The sequence below is a fragment of the Ursus arctos genome, unplaced genomic scaffold, assembly GCF_023065955.2.
Source record: "Ursus arctos isolate Adak ecotype North America unplaced genomic scaffold, UrsArc2.0 scaffold_6, whole genome shotgun sequence".
In the NCBI taxonomy this organism is placed as follows: domain Eukaryota; kingdom Metazoa; phylum Chordata; class Mammalia; order Carnivora; family Ursidae; genus Ursus; species Ursus arctos.
In genome coordinates, this window is record NW_026623078.1 from 62,512,347 (window position 1) to 62,535,005 (window position 22,659).

At 33.4% G+C, this 22,659-nt stretch overlaps 1 protein-coding gene across 3 annotated transcripts in view; it reads right to left on the bottom strand.

The window, feature by feature from the left end:
• CSMD3 (CUB and Sushi multiple domains 3) overlaps window positions 1–22,659 on the bottom strand; it is a 1,143,082-nt gene that overhangs the window by 975,597 nt on the left and 144,826 nt on the right. The window lies entirely within an intron of this gene.

Genomic DNA, 22,659 nt, shown 5'->3' on the forward strand with positions numbered 1-22,659 from the left:
CATCATGGACAACAAATCCTGTCAGTTGTTTTCCCTTGAAGTAACAATTCAGTTTCAGTGTGTGTGTGTGTGTGTGTGTGTGTGTGTGTGCGTGCAAGCATATATTGGAAAAAATACATAACAAATACCCATGTTTGACTAACTATAGTTTATGTTAGTCACTCAAGTAAAAAAAATGTTCCATGAAAAAGTGGCCAGTTCAGCTGACAACTTAATTATGCAACTGTTTTTCCTTGAAACAACCATCATATTTTGGTAGGCATAAGGTTTGTGGGTTTTGTTTTGTTTTGTTTTTTTGCATACTTTTCATTTTGTTACACAAGTCATTTAAAAGAGGGACATTACAGGGTAGACATTTAATAACTATAACTTCAACAGGAATATTCTCATGTACAATGGATTTTTTTTTCACACTGAAAGCATGTGGCAATGCTAATGCAATGCATGTGGCAATGACTAATGACTTTGTACAGTTTGAGGTCACTAATTGATGTTTTCATGTACCAGCAGTTTTACTCATCATTACTTTTGTACCGTGAGGGCAAATGTCAACACAATGAAAGCAGTATGAATATTGTCTCAGTACTATTATGGAAACAGTTTTGATCTTGACCCCCTAAAAGTGTCTCAGGACCTTCAAGGATATCCATGGATCACATTTTGAGAACCACTGCTGTATAGGAATCTATTGCAATAAATATCCCACACTAAATTTATACATTATACTGTTGATGGACATTTGGGTTGTTTATAATTTGTGTTTTCATCAACATTCTTGCAAAAGTTCACTTGTACACACCCATTATTAATTATCTCATAGTTACATAGGTCTTGGTAGAGCATGGCTCAGCTGATTCTCTGCTTTGAGCTTCATGAAGCTGAAATCAAGGTGTTAGCTGGGCTGCATTGCTTCTGGAGCCTCTGGAGCAGAATTTGCTTTCACTTCCAAATTTATAGGGCTGTTGCCAAAATTAAATTCCATGCAGTTGTAGGACTAAGGTCTTGTTTCTTTGCTGGCGGTTGACTTGGGGTTGTTGTCAGGTTTTAGAGATTGCTTCCATTTCTCAGTTTGCAACCCCCTTCCTCCATCTTCAGAATCAGCAAGGAAAGTCCATGTTCTCATTCCGTAATTCTCTTGGGTCTTTCCTTGTACCTCATCCTTCTGCTGCTGCCTCTTCTGCCTCCAGATGGAGAGAGTTCTCAACTTTTGCATGCTCATGTAATTAAATTGTGTTCAAATTGATAATTCAGATAACTTCTATTATAACATCTGTCTCAATTCCATTTGCCAAGTTATTTTTGCCATGCGATGTATTCACAATTTCTTAGAGAACCATTATTCTGGGATCATTCTGGTTCCTATAACGGGTATTTATCATTGGCTAGGAGCGGCGTTCAATATATTTTTTACACAAATTTGTTAATCATGTTAGAGTGTTCTCTGTGCTGACTATATTTTTAAAATCAGATCTATTAGTTACTGAAAGAGATATGCTAAAATCTCACAAGAGGATTGTAGATTTTTAAAATTTTTCCTTGTAGTTAGTCTATTTTAAAATATACTTGGGGGCCACATTATTAGATGTACACAGTTTAAATTATTGTATTTCCTGGCAAATTGAACATTTTATTCTTTATGAAATGCTACTCTTTTTAGTTTCTTTGGGGGATGGGGCCAGAGAGAGATGGAGAGAGATAATCTTAAGCAGGTTTCATGCCCAGCACAGAGCCTGATGTGGGCTTGATCTTACAACTCTGAGATCATGACTTGTGCTGAAATCAGGAGTCAGATGCTTAACTGACTGAGCCACCCAGGTGCCCCTAATCTATGTCTAATAATGATTTGGTCTGAAACTTTATCTTATCTGGCAGTAGTAAATCTAAAACTTACTTCATTAGAATTAGTCTAGAACATCTTTTAACTTTGGTGTCCTTATTTTTTAAAATATGTCACTTATGACCAGAATATACTAGGCTATACTTTTATATGCATAAAAGATTATACTTTTATAATTTAATTATATAATATTGGTCTTTTTGTTTACAAATATGTTCAATGAACTTACATACAGAGGATTACAACAGATCAAAAGTGTACATACTGCTGAATTTTCACAAATTAAATATTTCAGATCAAGAAATAAAACACTGCAAGAAATACTGAATGTTTGCTTATGTTTCCTCCCATTCATTACTATCTCACTCCTCCCCGAAGATAACCACTCGCCTGAGTTCTAGCTAAACTAATTTTGCATGTTTTAAACCTTTATATAAATGAAATTACATATAATAAAATTATTTCACTCTGGCTTCTTTGACTCAGCATTATGTTTGTACTATTGTAGAGGTAGTATGGAGATTAACTTTCATTACTACATAGGATTTCATTTCATTCCTCAATTTATTTAGCCGTTTTACGGCTAGGGGATTTTTCTTTTTCCAGTTGGGTCTTTTATAAATAATACTGCCATAAACTTTTATTTACATGTTTTGTAAGCATACATACATATTTCTACTGGGAATATATCTACTGGTGGAATTGCAGGGTCATTGAGTAACTAATTAGTTATTAATTAACTTTCTAGATGTTTTAAAACTTTACTTCTTGATATGAAGATGTATAAATAAAATATTTCTCACTTTAAATGCTCATACTATTTTTTCAACAAAACAAACAAACAAACAAACAAACCCCGAGGGACATTATCAGGAAGGAAACAAAAGGATGAATGGTTTTGCAGCACACAAGAATTCTGAAAAACTACTTACATCATAACCTGCTATGATGTTATGACTGTTACAGTTGTACATCTAATGTTATGTTTTGAGTGATGGCCCTCCAAAAATACCTGGGCTCTAGTCCCTGGAATTTTAAAATATGTCACCTTATATGACAAAAAGAATGTTACAGATGTGATTAAGTTAAGAATTTAAGACTGGGACTTACCTTAGATTATCTGGAAGGGTCCAGCGTAACCACAAGGGTCTTTATAAGAGTGAAACAGCACTAATGATATACTATATGTTGGCTAATTGAACTTATATTTTAAAAAGGGGAAATATAAAATTAGTTAATTAGTTAATTAGTCAACTAAGTAATTAACTTTAACTAGTTAACTAATTAATTAATTTTAAAAAGAGGGAAACAGGAGGGTCAGAGAGAGTAGGATATGGAATAACAGAGCAGAGGTTAGAGTGATGTGATTGCTGGCTGTGAAGATGGAAGAGGGACATAAGCCAAAGAATGGCAAGCAGCCTCCACAACCTGGAAAAGGCAAGGAACAGATTCTCTTCTAGAGCCTCCGGATTGCTAGACCTGTTGACACCTTGATTTCAGCCCAGTTAAACCCATTTTGGAATTCAGTTTCCCAGACTGCAAAATAACACATTTATGTTGCTTAAACTACTAAGTAATTTGTTGCCCCAACAATAGGAAACCAACTCATAGCTGTCTTTTGGATTTGGAATATAGATTTTTTTAAAAGTGTTTAAAGTATTAACTTAGATATAAATGAAAACAGAACTCTGATAGAACCTAGTGACCACTCTAAATTGCTGAGACCCATGTTGATCTGCAACATGAGTAGATTCAAAGCCTATTAGTGCAAAATTTATTTGACTATAACTTTAAAAGAAAAATTTCTCTGTACAGGTGAAATATGCAATTTCACCCTCACATTTTAGAAGATGCAAGTGAATGGGAGAAATTAAATAATTTGATCAAGTTCATAGTAGAGCCAGGTCTAAAGCTGTGGCTTACAGTGTCCCATTTTCTATTGAACACTTTGTTTATCCTGTCATGGTCTTTGACCCATTGATTAAATCAAAATATTAAGTATTTGAACTAATGTACAAATAAACACACAATTATTTTACGTGCAATCTCATTTGACATCCACCCATTCATGTATATTAACTGATCAGTATTTTTAGACAATATTTAGGACACTGTACCATTTAAATTACCCAAGATGATAGTGAAGGACAATGCAGAGTATGTTTTCCTCTTATTGAAAACTGGTTTTCTATAGTTATCTGTAAATAATGAGCATGTTGTGACATGTTGTATAATGTGAGATTTAGTTTTCTTTTTCTTTTTTATTTCGATAAATAAGGAAGGATGTATGTTTTAGACTTATTTCCATGATAGTTGTATCATTATGTGGATTTTCAGTAACTTTTTTTCCTCCCTCCTATAATACTTTGCTTGACTGATCTGAAAATAAACACGTTCAGTTATGAATCCTGTTAGTTGTAAGTACCTTGTTTTACTGAGCTTCACTTTTTTTTAACTTTGTAAATATTATGTTTTTCACAAATTGGAGGTTTGTGGCAATCCTGCGTTGAGCAACTCTGTTGGCACTGTTTTTCCAACTGCATTTGCTCACTTAGTATCTTTGTGTCACATTTGGTAATTCTTGCACTATTTCTAACTTCTTCATTATTATTATATTTGTCATGGTGACCTGTGATCATTGATCTTTGATGTTGCTATTGGACCCTGTTACTATTAATTGACTTGCTGTAATCTCATGATAAAACTTTAGGGGATGAGGGATGGCTTCTTATGGATGAGCAAAGAAATGGTTTCTTGAGGTGGAGTTTACTCCTGCTAAAGATACTATGAAGATTGTTGAAATGACAACAAAGAACAAATATTCTAAATCCTTTGTTTAGAATATTCCACAATTAGTTGATAAAGCAGTGGCAGAATATGAGAGGATTGACTTCAGTTTTGAAAGACATTCTGCCATGGGCGAAATCCTATCAGAATGAAACTCTATGAAAGGAGGAGTCAATTGATGTGGCAAATTTCATTGTTTTCTTAAGAAATTGCCACAGCCAGCCCAAACTTCAGCAACCACCACCCTGATCAGTCAGCAGCCATCAACATGGAGGCAAGACCCTCCACCAGCAAAAAGATTATGACTCACTGAAAGCTCAGAGATTGGTTAGCATTTTTTAGCAAAAAAGTATATTTTAAGTTAGGTACGTCCATTTTTTTTTTACATAATGCTATTGCACACTCAATAGACTACAGTGTAAACACAGCTTTTAAAAAAATATTTTATTAATTTACTTGACAGAGAGAGAGAGAGCACACAAGCAAGGGGAACAGCAGAGCGAGAGAGAGAAACAGGCTGTCTGCTGAGCAGGGATCCCAATGTGGGGCTCGATCCCAGGACTCTGGGATCATGACCTGAGCCAAAGGCAGACCCTTAACCAACTGAGCCACCCAGGCACCCTGTAAACACAGCTTTTATATGCACCAGGAAACCAAAAAAAAAAAAAAAAAAAGACTTGTTTTATTGCAGTATTCACTTTATTGCAGTGGTCTATAACTAAACCTTCAACGTTTCTAAGGCATATCTTCACTTTTCTTTACAAGACTTCATTTATAATTTAATATTTATGTGTGATTATTAACCATGTCTCTTCTCTTTGGACACTAACCTTTGTGAAGTCCTTGGAACTCATTAGTTTATCATCAGTGCTTTCATGCAGTACATATCATGTAAGAGGGCCCTCAATAACTATTAATTTAATGAATTAGGGTGGGTAGTAGGAGAACATGAATGCCATCAGAACACTTTCTTTTTCAAACCAAAAACTGTGTTGTTGTAACAGTGTCCTCAAAAATCATAAGAATGTAAATGGACTTCAATTGTTAAGAAAATTCAAATACTCTATGTAGATACTCCTGTTTAGAAAGATTTATTTTTCACCATAATACTAACCTCAAAAGTTAAAGGAAGATCATATACCTTATGCACTTCTATTTGAAGTTATCTTTCAGGATATAACTCTATATAGTTTTAAAACTTATCTTTCAGATAAAACTAGTATGATTTTTATTTTAATATGAATTATCAATAACAATATCTATATATACATTGCACTTGAACTTAACATGTTTTTTAGGTAATCTAAAAGCATAATATTTTATGGATAAGCATGATCTTTTCCTATGGAATCATTTGTATTGATTTGGGTACCTGTGAATTTTGGTGTTTTGCATATATTGATTGTTAAATTAATAATTATCCATTATATTTCCTCATATTGATATATGGTAAAATTGCATAGCAAATGACATTTTATGTTCCTTTGAAAAGAATACTAGAGTGTAACTCTATTTTTTCTGACTTATAACTGAAGAAATCACAGTTTAGAAATATCAGTAAATAGTTTAAATTCATACTGCTGGTAGGCAATGGAACAAAATATAAACCCATGACTTCTTTTTTTTTATAATAACTTTTTATTATGTTATGTTACTCACCATACAGTATATCCTTAGTTTCTGATGTAGTGTTCCATGATTCATTATTTGCGTATAACACCCAGTGCACCATGCAATATGTGCCCCTTAATACCCATCACTGGCCTATCGCAATCCCCCACCCCACTCCGTTCTGAAGCCCTCAGTTTGTTTCCCAGAGTCCACAGTCTCTCATGGTTCATTCCCCCTTCTGTTTACCCCGCCTTCATTCTTCCCTTCCTTCTCCTACCGATCTTCCTATTTCTTATGTTCCATAAATGAGTGAAACCATATGATAATTGTCTTTCTGTGCTTGACTTATTTCACTTAGCATAATCTCCTCCAGTCCCGTCCATGTTGCTGCAAATGTTGTGTAATCGTTCCTTCTAATGGCTGAGTAATATTCCATTGTATATATGGACCACATCTTCTTAATCTAGTCATCTGTTGAAGGGCATCTCGGCTCCTTCCACAATTTAGCTATTGTGGACAATGCTGCTATGAACATTGGGGTGCATATGGCCCTTCTCTTCACTACGTCTGTATCTTTGGGGTAAATACTCAGTAGTGCAATGGCTGGATCATAGGGTAGCTCAATTTTTAACTTTTTAAGGGACCTCCACACTGTTTTCCAAAGTGGCTGTACCAACTTGCATTCCCACCAACAGTGTAAGAGGGATCCCCTTTCTCCACATCCTCTCCAACATTTGTTTAAACCCATAACTTCCAACTCCAATCTATTTCTTTTCCCATGATGATTTTTCCCAGAAGGAAAGTGATTTTTTCCATGAGGGCAGGATGCATATTTAATTATTTAATTAAATTAAATAATTTATTAAATTTTATTAAATTAAATTAATTAATTATTTAATATTTGCTTTTCTACAATGCAGAAATTTATATAAATTTCTTAAGAGATATTTAGAATAGATAAGAACATAATTTTACTCACATGATGGCTTTATGTAGTTGAAACTGGTAAAAACTGTGTTACCGTTTTAAAGTCATTGAATTAAACACCAGGAAGGTAATGTAGAACCACCATCTGTACTTGCTGGTGCATTTATAGCAAATATCACTAGTAGTTAGCAAAGAAATTTCCCTAGTGGGAAAGCCAAGTAATATTAGTCAAAAATATTATCAGGGGAAAACCCTTGAATCGTGCCACGTAAATTTCCTTCAGACATCCTTTTTTAATAAAAGTTAAAAATTGAGGAAAATTGGCTGAGGATTGAAATGTATTAATTTTAAATAATGACTTTGTTTTATGCAATCACAATAATCAACATTTTCTCTCGCCACAAATGTAGCACATAAATGCATTTAAACTCAGATTAAAAGACAATCATGTCCTCTTAAGAAACCTAGCTTCATGAAAAATTCATAACATTTTCGTTGTTTTTCACATTTCACTGTTACCTGGCGAATATTTGTCGTGGACCAGGGCTAGTTAGCTAATGGCCGTTTTTTCAATAGATACTCTCATGTGATAGGATGGTATATGTGTTGGTTGTTTTTATCTTGCAATTAATAGTTTCCAATTTATAGACTCTATTCTCCCTTCCCCCTAATCACACGTAGACCTCAATTATATTTTACCATTATATTATTTACTAGGCAAAACATTTATCAGAGACTGTTGCATGTTTTAAAAATCATGAACTTCAAATGAGTGATCCTGTTACTTCTTATGACCCTTTGTAGATGGAAGAGGTCTTTAAGCATTCCTCTTACAAAGATTCAGGACATTAATGATGTTTAACACTGTAATGAGTAACTAGGTTTAGGGAGAATTAAATAATGAACTTACAACTTTATATCAATGACTAATATGAAAAATACTAAAATAATTATTTGGTAATTAATGCAAAATTGATTGAAGTCGAAATTACAAGAAAGTCACTTATAATGCCAATGTATATGTTTTTTAAGTAAGAGGCTGTTTATTTAAGAATTAAAAAAAAATAATGGCAATTAATGTGCCATTTTACAGCTTAATGTAATGGAAACCCTGAAAGCGTCAAGGTTGATGGGTAAGAGTGATACTTGTCTCATTACGTAAATAAGTTTTAATGTCCCTATCAGTCAATTGCAATATTTTAAACTTTCTCTAGTTAAAAACATAAATGTAAAAACCATATTTTTAGGTTAAAAGGCTATTAGGAGATTACTGCTTATAATGAGATTGGGTGGAAACAGACATGAGGAGTGGAAAAAAACAAAGAAAGAGAGAGCAAGCTTTATTTTAAAACAAAAGTGGTAACATTACTCCAAATTCCAGGAATTTGTGATGGTTAAATAAGAGAATTCATGTGGAATGGCCTGGAATATTTTCTGGAATCTAAAAAATAGCCACTAAGTGTTAATTACATTAGCACTATGACTCAAATCCACTGCCCTTTCATTTGCATTCTGTGTCATGCTATCGCTACAATAAATTGTATTATAAAACCAGCATTATCATGATGATTTCTCATTACTCACAGTGAGAAATTTGATATGAATTATCTTACAATTTTACTTTGGTTATACAGTTCTTAAAAATGGTCCAGGTGATATACAGGGAATTCTTTGCTGAAGTGAACTGTTAATCTATTTAATTTCAAAATGAATGGGGAAGCCACAGGAACAAGTAGATATTAAAGTAATGACTGTTCTGTGAGAATAAATCATGCATATCCTATTGATATTGGGGTACATGAAGCACAGCACAATAATTCATGGTTATGTCAAGATGTCACTAATTGTAATATCAAAGGAAAAGATGGCTGTGGCAATATTTGAATAATTATATCATTTGTTGGGAGTAAATGAGCTGAAACTTCTCTCAAATATAAAATTCTTGAAAAAGGCATCTTGTGTGAAAAAGGCAAATTCACAATGTTAGGAACATGTACCTAGGTATAGGTCTAGATATGGAAATCAGTATAGATACTGATATACATATGGATATGGATAGGGATTGGGGTCGATATGGATATAACTATGAACATAGTAAAGATATAGCTAGAAAGGTAGTTGACTAGCATTCATTTCCACTCTTTTATATTCTTTCCATTGTATCGAAGTACCTGTAAATCTTGGAATTATGCTTGCCAGAATACATCTCTTCCCAGCATTGTTCTCTATTAGATTTTGCCACTTCCATAAGATTTGTAAAGTGAATTAAAAGTGTAAGTTATTATAATGTCTTGGCGGATAGGTGTATGGGCTTTAGCAGGTGTTAGAGGTAAGATTTTCCCATCACCTTACCAGAATTCTTCTTTAAATCAATTGTTTTGATGTTACAAACAATTGAGCTCATCACTGGGGTTTTCCTACAGTTTCTGCAAATGTCTGATTTCCTGAAAGCTAGTGAGTGTTCTCCACGACCTTCATTCCTCAACCTTAAATTCATTATTCTTATTATTAAATATTTTCTTTTTTGTTATTAAATATTCCCACGCTTTAAGTATTTCAGGTTTTCCCCCTTATTTTCTAAACCCTAGAGATGCACAAATGTTATAAAACCACTATTTCAGGGAGAAAACTTTTTCTTCCCTCAAAAACATAGTTTGAGAATGTCATCAACTCACTGTCTAGAGTTACTCCATTTACATAAAACTCATTCTTACAGAATGTCATCAACTCACTGTCTAGAGTTACTCCATTTACATAAAACTCATTCTTACACCAGTTAAAATGGCTAAAATTAACAAGATGGGGAACAACAAATATTGGCGAGGTTGTGGAGAAAGGGGAACCCTCTTACACTGTTGGTGGGAACGCAAGCGGGTACAGCCACTTTGGAAAACAGTATGGAGGTTCCTCAGGAAGTTAAAAATAGAGCTACCCTACGACCCAGCAATTGCACTACTGGGTATTTACCCCAAAGATACAGATGTAGTGAAAAGAAGGAGCACATGCACCCCGATGTTCATAGCAGCTATGTCCACAACAGCCAAACTGTGGAAGGAGCCGAGATGTCCTTCAACAGATGAGTGGATAAAGAAGATGTGGATGGAATCGAATATTACTCAGCCATCAGAAAGGATGGAATATCTACCATTTACCTCAACATGGATGGTACTGGAAGGTATTATGCTAAGTGAAATAAGACAATCAGAGAAACACAATTATCACATGGTTTCACTCATGTGAAAAATAAGGAATAGTTCAGAGGACAATAGGCGTGGGGTGGGGGGGGACTCAATGGGAAGAAATCAGAGATGGAGACAAACCATGGCAGACTCTTGACTCTAGGAAACAAACTGAAGGTTGAGGAAAGGAAGATGAATGGGGGGATGGGGTAACTGGGTGATGGGCATTAAAGAGGGCACATGATATGATGAGCACTGGGTGTTATACTGAACTAATGATACATTGAATGTTATGATGTATTATACCTTGGCTAATTGAATTTACATTTTTAAAAATCTGAAAATGTAAAAACAACAACAAAAACTCATTCTTTCCAGTGACTTTGGAGTTTCATCTTCAGGATCAACATTTCATCCAGGACCTATGCAATATATTACTAGAGATTTTCTTCAAAATTCAGCATTTTCAATTTTTTCTCTATCTTGTGCAAATATTGCCAAACTTTTAAATGTCTCTTCTTTCTGATTCTATTTTATTTTACTTTACTATTTTATTTTATTCTATTTTTTGGTTCATTGAACTACTTATCTTTAAAATTATAAATGACCATAATTCCATAAGCAGTGTAGTTGAACCGCTGAAAACCCTTGAAGTACAGTGCAGTTATGGTGGGCAATTAATGAATGCCAGACACTTATATCTATTTTACAGTGTCCCCCACCTTGCATAATCACCTGCAATGGTTAATGAATGTATTATTTCCAAAGTTGGTGTTTTAAGAAGCAGTTGAAGTTATGACTAAGCTTTGATTCTAGGGTATACAACTGGAAGACACATATTCTACTGCTTATCAGCAATTCAAGATTGGGTAAGGTATTTCATCCTATTAAACTTGGGATAAGAGGAGGTTACTACTAGAAATTATCCCATAGTTATATTGTGAAGATTAAGTGGGATAATGCTTGTAAAATTTAGCACAGTGCCTAGCACATTGCTAAATGCTATTTTTATCATAATTATTTTGGTGATAAACCTACCCAGGGCTCATCTAATTAGAATAAACACATTAAATGATAACGCTGGTGCTGGACTCCCTGGAGTAAATCTCAGTGTTGCCATTTGCTATTGTGTGACATTGGGCAGGTTACTTCTCTTCCCATCTGTTTTCTCACTGGCAAGATGTTAATGAAAATAGTTCCTACCTCTAAAGTTTTTGTCAATTTTAAATAATACATCACTTGGAACAATATTCTGGCATTTGGCAGGTATTTGCTACTATTGCTATTCACTCTTGATAACAGATGTGAGAAGTAGAAAGTTCTTTCATAAACTCTCAGAATTTTCTTCCTGTAACACCCAGTTATTGATACTTACAATAGACTTGGATTATGTATCTAAGTGTAATTCTTCAACTATATGGTATTATGCTCTTCTAAATTGGATTTTTTCCCCTCCAATTTAGCATTCTTAGGGCTTTTATTTTGGGTATAAAATTAGCAAAGACCCATTATATGCTGTTTGTGTCTTCTGTGAGCAAGAAAGAGATGAGAACATTATTACATCCCCATCACTGATAAATCTTTCCAGTTAGGAAGAAGGAAGGAAAGAAAAAGGAGGAAGAGAGGAAGAGATGGGATGAGACCACATGTGTCTTTAGAAATGTGAAATTCTTGACATGGAGTGAAGTGATCCTCCGCCCCATACCTGCTACCTTTTTCTTGGTCCATTCCAAAGACCTCTAACAGGCAGTATTATACATACTTTACCATATGAATTTTAGTGTTATTTCTTATGGTCCTCTACATTCACTAAGAAAAAAAAACGACTCTACAAATGTATTTTGTATTCTTCCATATTGTCAGTTGTTTGATCCACTTATCCAATACACATAGATAAGAGTATAACTCAAAATTAATGGCTCATTCTGTTTCCCAGGAAGATATTATTATCTCTCAGTTTAGCAAAACACAAAAATTATATGACATGTTATTTATCTATAAACATGGGTATATTAGAAGTATGAAATCTTGTCTATTTTTTCCAAGCATTAAAGTGTTTGTTCTTAAAAGAAAAACTATCACACATTTAATCAGTGTCCCTACAGAGATATAAAATATAGATATACATGTTCTATATTCTTTTCAATATAGCCCAATGATGAAGACAAATTAAAATTTTATTTAACCTAAAATGATTATAGAAAAGATGTTGAGATTCTATACTACTCAGTAGTTTTATGGATTTAGATATAGCATTAAATTGTACACAATGCAAATAAAGCATTGCAGTTGGAGAGTTTTAAATAAAGCTTTATGCTGGTAATGATTAAAAATGTTTTGATAAAGACACAATACAATTTAACCTGTATATTCTAAAACCTAGAAAAGTAGGGGTTCTCTTTCAGAATAGTTTTTCTTCTGTTTTTAAGTCAGTATTTTGTTTTCAAAGATATTGGATAGAAGCAATTGAGAATGTAACTACTCTAACAGAGCATACATAACCATTAATTTTACCCATTGTGCTCAACATCATTTTCTTATAAATTTTCACGACTGTCTTTGAGATGATCATCTCTTTCTATATATATGTATATACCACAACTTGTGAATGACATAGCTTTTTGAAAACTTTCTCTAATGATTTTAGATTGTATAAAATTATTATCTGTCTTCATTGGAATACATCATAAAGAAAATACTAACATGAGAATGCAATGACATGGAACATATGTGCAGTCATTTCTCTACCTAATTAATTAGTGTATTTGGACATGATTTATGAACTAATTTAGTGTTACCAAATAATTTTATGTCAAATGCAGAATCATTCAGTCCATTAATTGATTATTTTAAAATAATGATAATTCAGACCCAAATATTTTAAATTGTACAAATGGTTAAAATTAAATATTAAAGTATGTCAATGTTGTTATGGACTGTTCTGTATGTAAGGTATTTTTTAAAACTCACTCTTTTACAGTATCAAAACAATTGTAAAAATTTTTTACTTCATAACACCAAAGATGATTAAATTCAATAAATATTAGCAAATGTAATTAGAAACTGGTATAAATATTCTGTCTTTATGTATATTGATGTTCCATGTTCAATATCCTAGGGACTCTTAAGTAAACTCTACACTCAACATGGGCTTAAACTTACAACCCTGAGATCAAGAGTTGAATGCTCTACCAACTGAGCCAGCCAGGCACCCCAATATCCTAGCACTTCTTGAATGATATTTACTAACATGGAAAATAACAGTTAATGATATTTTAGTAAACTAACAAGTGTATATAATTTAATTTTAATAAAAATGGAAATATGACTTGAAGTTGTATTAGATATTGCACTATGTCTCCTGCTTACCTGTTTTAAACATAAAAGTGTCCTGTAGTATGTGTTTTTTCTGTTATCAGTGAGTTCTGTTATCAATAATATTACAATATTAAAATTGATTAGAACAAAGTAACACCAGAATATTGCAATCACTTAACATTTCCTTGATAATTATGAGAGAAATTCATTGGGACAACTGAAGTATTTTATTTTTAACATGAATTGAAGGAGAATGTTTGAGAATCACATTCCCTTTTTTTTTTTTTTTTTTTTTTTAAGATTATTTACTTGGAATTCCTGGGTGGCTCAGTTGGTTAAGCATCTGCTGTCAGCTCAGGTCATGATCTCAGGGTTCTGGAATGGGGTCCCAAATCAGGCTTCTTGCTCCACAGGGAGCCTGCTTCTCACTCTGCCTGTGGCTCCCCCTGCTTGTGTGCTCTCTCTCTCTCTCTCACTCTCTCTGACAAATAAATAAATAAATAAATAAATAAATAAATAAATAATATTTAAAGATTTATTTATTTTAGAGAGAGAGAGCTCAGCAAGCATGAGTAGGGAGGGGAAGCAGAGGGAGAGAATCTCAAGCAGATTCCCTGCTGAGTGGGGAACCCCATGTGGGGCTTGATCACACAACCCATGAAATCATGACCTGAGCCAAAACCATGAATGTGAGGTTTAACTAACAGCCACCCAGGTGTCCCAGAGTCACATTCCTTTAAAGTTCATGAAGTTCCCATGTGAAAAGCTAAACTAAGGTAACCATTGATCCTACATGGAAGAAATAAAACTACATGGAAGAAATAAAACATGGAAGAAATATTTAATTATTTCTATAAGGCTAATAGCATATGTCTATAAATTTTTTTTCTAGTTTGGGTTTCTTTTGAAAGCATCTTGTTAACAGTTACACTGGGAAAATAAGCAAAAAATGGAACACGAGATTGTTCTGGGAGCTCAAGATACTTGTTCCCCTACTAATAGCTACCAAGGCATCAGATACTGTAAAGTATAACAAAGAACATAAGTCATTGTCTGTATCCAGAGTGGTACATCATCATATATAAAGTATGGGTTAGAGTCAAGGGAATGCATTTTTTTGAAATAAGTATATATTCTAATATGAAAAATCTAAAGAAAGTAAGATAAATACCAATAGACTAATGCCAAGACTGTGTTTTGGTGAAAGTAACAGAAAAAGAAAAAGCAGGTCTTGCTTATTTACATCCCGTTTCTCATGCTTCTACTTAGATGACATAGACAAAGCTAGAATGATAGCATAATAATTGAGGCAAATACCTAGTTAGGTTTAAGAATTGGCATTTAATCATATTTCATAAATGTTAAGATGCCCTAGGTATCAAATTCACAATGCTTACCTTAAAAGGGATTTTTAAAATAATTATTACATTATAATATAAATATTTCTATTTCTTGAGGAAATCCATATTATTCTGGAATTTGGGTGCAATTTTGATAGAATACCATAGGAATAACAGAAATAGTTTATTTCTTATATGGAGTGAAGTAAGATGAGGAGAAAAGTAAAGTAATTGAACTTATAAGCTATTGGATTCTTGAAACAGAAGAAGACCATGGCAAGTAAAATATTAAATAAACATGTACATAAAATAGTGCATGAAAAAAGTACATAAAATAATTTATGTTAACAATATTGCCATGGTCTTATTTAAATGAGAAATGACTTGAGAAAGAATTAAATAATGTAGTTAGATAAAAAAAGATACAGATAAAACAGAAAACAAAAGTATATTCATCAATTAAGTACTAGTGGACATATTTAGAAATTAAATTCTGTGAAGACCAAACTATCTGTACATTTAAAACTGGATAATTATATGGAGGAGTATAAGCAATTATTTTCATTAGTCCTGTCGGACAGAGAAAGGAATGGACTTAAATTACACAAAGTATTTGCTGCTTTTGTGCAGAATTTGGAATATTCTTATAAATGTAATAAAAAAGTAACTTTGGAGCTAGGATATGAGATGGCATGCTATTAAATTTCATAGTTTTAGTAGTAGTCAGACTTAATATTTAGACAGTTACATTGGAGATAATACTTATGAAATTAATGTGTTAACAAAATGAGAAGGAATAACAAAATGAGAAGAAAGAGAAGGAAAAAGAGAGTGGATAGGAGTGGAAGGAAAAATACAAATGAAAAAAATTCTCTTTATTGTAATAAAAAAGCTGTTCAAGTAGGCAGTTTATTTTGGAGTCCTATTTAAAAATTCCTGGAAACACATTTTCTTTGTGATGGTCCAGTGAGCTTTATAATCATGATGCATTGTCACTCTAGCTGAGTCTTTTACATACATGTGGATAGAGACATGACTTCACTGTTGCTACTATGAAATTTTGCTCTGAATATTATCGCATGGATCTTCTAATAGGTGCACATTTTTATGTCTCAACATCCTCTTACCTGACCTTTACACCTATGTATCTGACCACTATTTTACATTCCCATTTCGATGTCTAATTAGGCATCTCAGAGCTATGTTCAAAACCTAAATCTTGGTTCAAAAATCTCTTACCTCCTCCTTCTCATTTGGGTAAAGTCTAGTCTTCTTGTCATTTACTAAAAAGCCCTGAAGTCTTCCTTATATCTCACACACATTTCATGTATCTAATAATTCAGTGGAATCTATGGCCTCTAATGCCAGAGCATATCCACAGTATTTATGATGGCTCCTCATTACCTCTTGTGCTTCTGCCACAATCCAAGTCACCATCATCTCTTATCTTGACTATTTCGTTAGTCTCCTCAGCTCCTGTTGCCTCTTGCAAACCTCTCTCTTCCAGTTACCCTCAACTCCATTATCAGAGTGATCCTTTAAAAATAGATAGTGATTCATGTGTCTTTTCCAGTGGTGTCCACAACCCACCAATGACTTCCAAAGCACTATATGCCTAACTTATTTCCTTGTTTATGTGCATCTGTTCTCACTAGAATATAAGTATTACCATGGTGGAGAAATCATCTGCCTCCACAGTGCCTAGGTCCTGCAATAATGGCCTGGCAAACAAAAGGCTCTTGAAATGTTTCTGGCAGAATATATTTGATTTTTTAAAAGTTAGGGTGAATTTTATTTTATTTTTTTTAAGATTTTATTTATTTATTTGACAGAGATAGAGACAGCCAGCGAGAGAGGGAACACAAGCAGGGGGAGTGGGAGAGGAAGAAGCAGGCTCATAGCGGAGAAGCCTGATGTGGGGCTCGATCCCATAACGCCCAGATCACGCCCTGAGCCGAAGGCAGACACTTAACCGCTGTGCCACCCAGGCGCCCCTAGGGTGAATTTTAGAACCAAAAGTGTTAATACACATATATTCTTAATAATTTTTGAACCAGATAGAGGGGTAATACATTTTAAGATGGCATTACTCTGAAAGCGCCTGGGTGGCTAGGTCAGTCAAGTGTCTGCTTTCAGTTCAGGTTGTGATCTCAGGATCCTGAGATCAAGCCCCATGTGGAGCTCCCTGCTTGGCAGGGAGTATGCTTTTCCCCCTCCCTTTTTCTCTCCCTCTGCTCATGCTCATGTGCATGCATGCCCTCTCTCTCTCTCTCTGTCTCTCTCAAATAAATAAATAAAATCTTAAAAAAAAAAAAAGGTGACATTACTCTGTAATGGCTATAGTGTTTTCCACATAGAAATGTAGGGTAATATTAGACATTCCAATTCTAATATTCTAATTCTAGTTGAGTATTATACCTTAAAATAGAATATAAAGTATATAAAATGGATTTCAGATCCACATACTAATCTCCATTCCCATTAACTCTGTTTAAATTTGGATCTTCATCTTCTTTTATCTAAACTCTTTTGATAGACTCTTATCATGAAGTCCTTCTGCTTATAGTCTTACCTACTTGTGATCTTAATGTTTACTCCACAGGCCTCCTCAAGTGGCAATTAATATTTGATTATGGTGTACGGCCTTACTTTGCTACTTATAATCCTGCAATAACTCGTAATCACACATTGGATGAAGTCCATGTCATTAGCTTGCCAGGCTAGTGTTTTGTGTTTTTCAATTTAATACCTGTGCAAAATGCTCCATCCATTTTAACTATTTTGCAAGTAACCCCTACAAGGAGCAAAAAAAACAAAGCAAGCAAACAAAACCAAAGGAAAGAAAAAAATAATTGGAATGGGTCAGTTATTTATTGGTTGTTTGTCATTCCCATACCTTTTCTATCATACTCTGCTCAGATATCTGTGCCAGCTGCCTTTCTGATGGGTTCTGCATATTAGGGGGCAAGGTGAGACATAAGAAATAGAGAGAGGGGAGAGAAGGCATTATTCCACCTTTCTTTCTCTTCCTTTTGTTTCTGAAGGAACTGTGGAAGTGGTTGCATTGCTTTGATGATCCTAGCTTTTATCCTAGCCGCTGTCCTTTCTTGGCAGTTCTAGTAGTGGCCATGTGGTTCCCCTCTAAGGGGGCAGCATCCGCTGGGTGGCTTGCTCCCTTGGCTTTAGTGCCTACTAAATCCATCTCCTTCCATGGTAATAGCACTGTGCACAGCACAGCAGTAAGTAGTTCTGCATTCTGGAAATCCCAGCGCCTTCCCTCCCCCAACCCCCAGGGGTATTTCCTTCCTATAGTAAATATTCTTTGGATTGCTTCTTCCCTTTTGCCTGGTTTCACTCTTCAAGTCTTTTAAGCTAGTTCCCTGTATTAATCTCCTTCTGTTTGTTTTCCCAGTTATATCCTGCCTGATATAAACAAACAAACAAACAAACAAACAAACAAATAAATAAATAAGAAAGAAGGTGACTATTCATAGGTAGAAAATGATTTTTTAATTTTTTCACAAAAGAGATGGGAAGAAGTATGAGAAATTGAATTAATAAACAAATACATCATTTTCCATGTTTACACTACCTTATTGATCATAAAATAAGATCACTTTTAATATTTTTTTTCTTGGGTAAAAATACATTTCTATATATGATGTGCTACCTTCTTTGCCACTAGATTTATGTTTATGTAGTTTTAAATCAATTCTGAATGATGTTTTACTCATTGAACTCTGTGAACTATTAGATACATCTTGTTGCTATAATGTTTTAAATTAAATGTAATATCACCACATGTACATGCATGGCTAAATTTAATTTTAGCTAACAAGGATAATCGTATTACCTTGAAACATCAAATTAAACATGCTTTTAAAATTAAAATATTTTTGTCAGCAAAATGCTTTATTTAGCCGCTTTTATGCTAAAAAGCAGAACTATTTTAACTAATGAAATACTAAGTGCTACCAGTTACTAAGTTTTCACTATGAATCAAGCGTTCACCATACATTCTGTCATTATTCCCATGACCTATATGGCTGTATATGACTTTATTTTTATTATTTCATTTTGCAAATGAAGAAATGAAAGGAGTGCAAAGAGAAGTTGCTGGTTAGAAGACACATTGTTAGTAAGATGGCAAAGCCAAAAATGAAGGCCATGTTCTTTTTGCCAGTCTGTGGGGACTCTTGGTTAATTTGGTAAATTTTTAAGAAGTTGATCAGTTTTTCCGAATTATTCTGATAAGTTAATATAATTACTTAACTTGAAAGTGAGTACTTAAAATTAATCCATGTGTCTGGCAATTATAAGATCACTTTGTCCAGAGTAGGTTCAGTGAGGTAACAAATCAAATTCAGTGATTATTAGCAGAAATGGAGGAAATATAGGGAAAATAAATATAGAAAGCTCATATCGACTATTATTTTAAGAAACTTAAATGTGAAAGAAATATCAATTATAGTGATTGACATTCACCTTGATAAAGGACAATCCTTATTACTAACTTGCAGAAGGAGAAAATGAAGTGCTGGATAATAATACAAACATTACTGTCCATGGAAACCAAGATTTAAAAAGTATTATCACTAATATTTATAGAAAAATGTTTGTGTGCCAGTTACTGAGTTAATATTTTATACATTTAATTCACAACACACTGTGAAGATGGACTTTCTGTACTCTTATTTTCCACAAAATTTAGAGACGCAGTTTGCTCTCCTATTTTTTTAGTAGAAGAATTAGAATTCAATATAAGTCTGTCTGACTCTAAAATACATGTTCTTTCTATCACCACAATTTAAACGTAAGGTGAAGGAAGAAAACAGAGACATTTGAAATTTAATATTGGAAGCAGAAAAACCTTCTTGTCAAAAGACATTAAGATGAAAATAACCCTGTTCAGAGTCTAAAATATGGTTGAAAAGAATTACATAAAATACAGTTAAAAGTATTATAAATAAATAGATTAAGTAGCTTGAGAATATATACAAAAATAGTAGGAAACTAATACAGTTACCCACAACTTCCAAATAAAATGTTTTCACTGATAATATGGTGGTATTTATTGATAATAAACAGGTTACCAGATTCTAGAAGGAATTTCCATGGAAAGAGCAATGGAATTGAAAAGGCAATTAGTGTCACATAGATAATGCTATCAGGTATAGAGAATACCAAGAAGTTGGTGGAAGGAAACTCTGTCAGCTCCTTTATTTCTTGGATAAAGAACATAAGATCTGTGCAAATCAGAAAACCAGTCAATGTTATTTCCCCCATGTCTCTCCAAAGAATTGTCCTATCACAGAAGCCCTCTTTCTGCATTCTAGGAAAGACAAAATCCCAGAAAACAACCAGATATGAAATTGGGTGGCTTCTTGGTGCACACTGTACAAGAAATAAAGCATTTTATGGAAGGGGAATAACAGGAAGAAATATGGTAGTGTTACCTTCTAATAAAATTAAATACAGTGTTATTTATATTTGTCTTTCTATGCAATGATAAGAAAAACATATCAATGCTTAATAAGAATAAACAAAGTATTTTATGTTAAAGTATTATAATATTTACATATTTTTCAATTAAATTATGTTTTATTAAGTTAATATGTTAAACTGAAGAGAATTCTCATGTATCTATTGCTGATTTTAAGAAATTAATTACTACTGGGGTGCCTGGTTGGCTCAGCCGGTTAAGTGTCCGCTTTTGGCTCAGGTCACGATCTCGGGGTCCTGGGATTGAGCCCTGCATTGCTCCCTGCTCAGCAGGAAGTCTGCCTCTCCCTCTGCCCCCCTCACCTATTCATGCGCTCTGTCTCTGTCTCAAATAAATAAATAAAATCTTTAAAAAAAATTAATTCCTACAAATCTTGACATGATACCCTATTAGACGTCATAACCTATTATAAAACTACAATATTTAAGTCAGTGTGGTATTAGTTTAAGGGTTAACAAATAGACCAGTGAAATAGAATAGAGTCTAGACGCAATACCACACATAAATGCCTCCTTGATTTGCAATAAGCTGAGGTTCAGTAAAGATTTATTTTCTATATATGGTGCTGAGTCAAGTATATACTCATATAGAAAAAAGTGAGAACAACAAAAAAAATAAACCTTGTTCTCTACTTCACACCATACACAAAATCAATTCTCTATAGATTGTGTATCTAAATGTTAAAATGTAATAATAAATAACATATCAGGAAATACCTTTGTGACCTGGAACAAGCTAAGATTTTTAAATTAAGACACAAAAGGATTAATTAATTAATTAAGAAATTACTTAATAAATTACACTACATTAACATACACTACACTACATCTTTTTATTAAAAGGTACGATTAAACTGAAAAGTCAAGGCACATAGTGATGGAACTCTAATCAAGAATATATATAGAATCCCTAGAAATTGTTAATAAATGAAACAAAAAGCCCACAAAAAAGATGGGCAAAGACTTTAGTACCACATTATGTAACAGGCTATCCAAATGAACAAAAGGCATACAAAAAATGTTCAACTTTGTTAGTCAGTAGGAAAATACAGATTAAAACAAGAATGCTAATGCTACTAAAACCAGTAGATAGAATAAAAGTAAAATAGGAGACAATACCAAGTGTCGACAAGGATGCAGAACAATTACACTTTCAAACACAGCTTGCGAGTAGTACAGCTAATTTGGAAAAATGTTTTGGCTTTATCTCTGAAGATCAAATTATGCATCTAGCTGTATAACCAAAAGAAATGTTTAAACGTGCTCACGAGAGTACACGTATAAGAATGATTATAGCAGCACCATTCACAATAACCCCAAACTGGTAACAACCCAAGTATTCATCAATGGCAGAACAATTAAGTTGGCATATACTCATGAAATGTGAAACCATGGAGTGGTGAGAATAAATAAACTACAACTGCATACAATAATATGTTCGAATTTCACTAACACTATATTGAACAGAAGAAACTGTAGGAAAAGATCACCTAATGCATCTTTCCATTTATTTACATTTAAAAACAAGCAAAATTAGTATCTCCTGTTCATGTTAGGGGAGCAGTTACCCTGAAGGGAGCGGAGAGCTTTTGTGATTGGAGGGTGGCAATGTTCTTTTTTTGATCATAGTGTTAATTTCATGAATATATTCCTTTGACATAATTCATCAAATTCAAAACATTTAATTTGGGCTCTTATGTGTATGTTCTTCAATAAAACATCTTAAAACATAAAGCATGAAATGAAAATAAACACCAGAGGAAAAGAAATGTCATAATAAGGAAGGGATCATTTAGTGATTTTTTTTCCTACCAGAAAAGGAGGTCCTAATTGGCTATGAAATGGAAGAAATACTTTTTATTGAGGTCTGTAGTACAAGAAGAAAACATTATGTGTGTGTGTGTGTGTGTGTGTGTGTGTATTAGCACACTGGATGGAGGTACATGTTGGAATTAGTTCATAGAACATATTGAAGTTAACTGAGAAACTGAAATGTGTGAAATTTGATTAACAATTTGATGCAATAGTAAATCAGATAGGAAAGTTACAGTAGTTCAGTAAATCATCCCAAGAGAATATTAAGTTTAATCTGGACAATTTAATGAAATTAAAATATTATTTATTTGAACTTGAGTACAGTTATAGTCATCTTTCACCT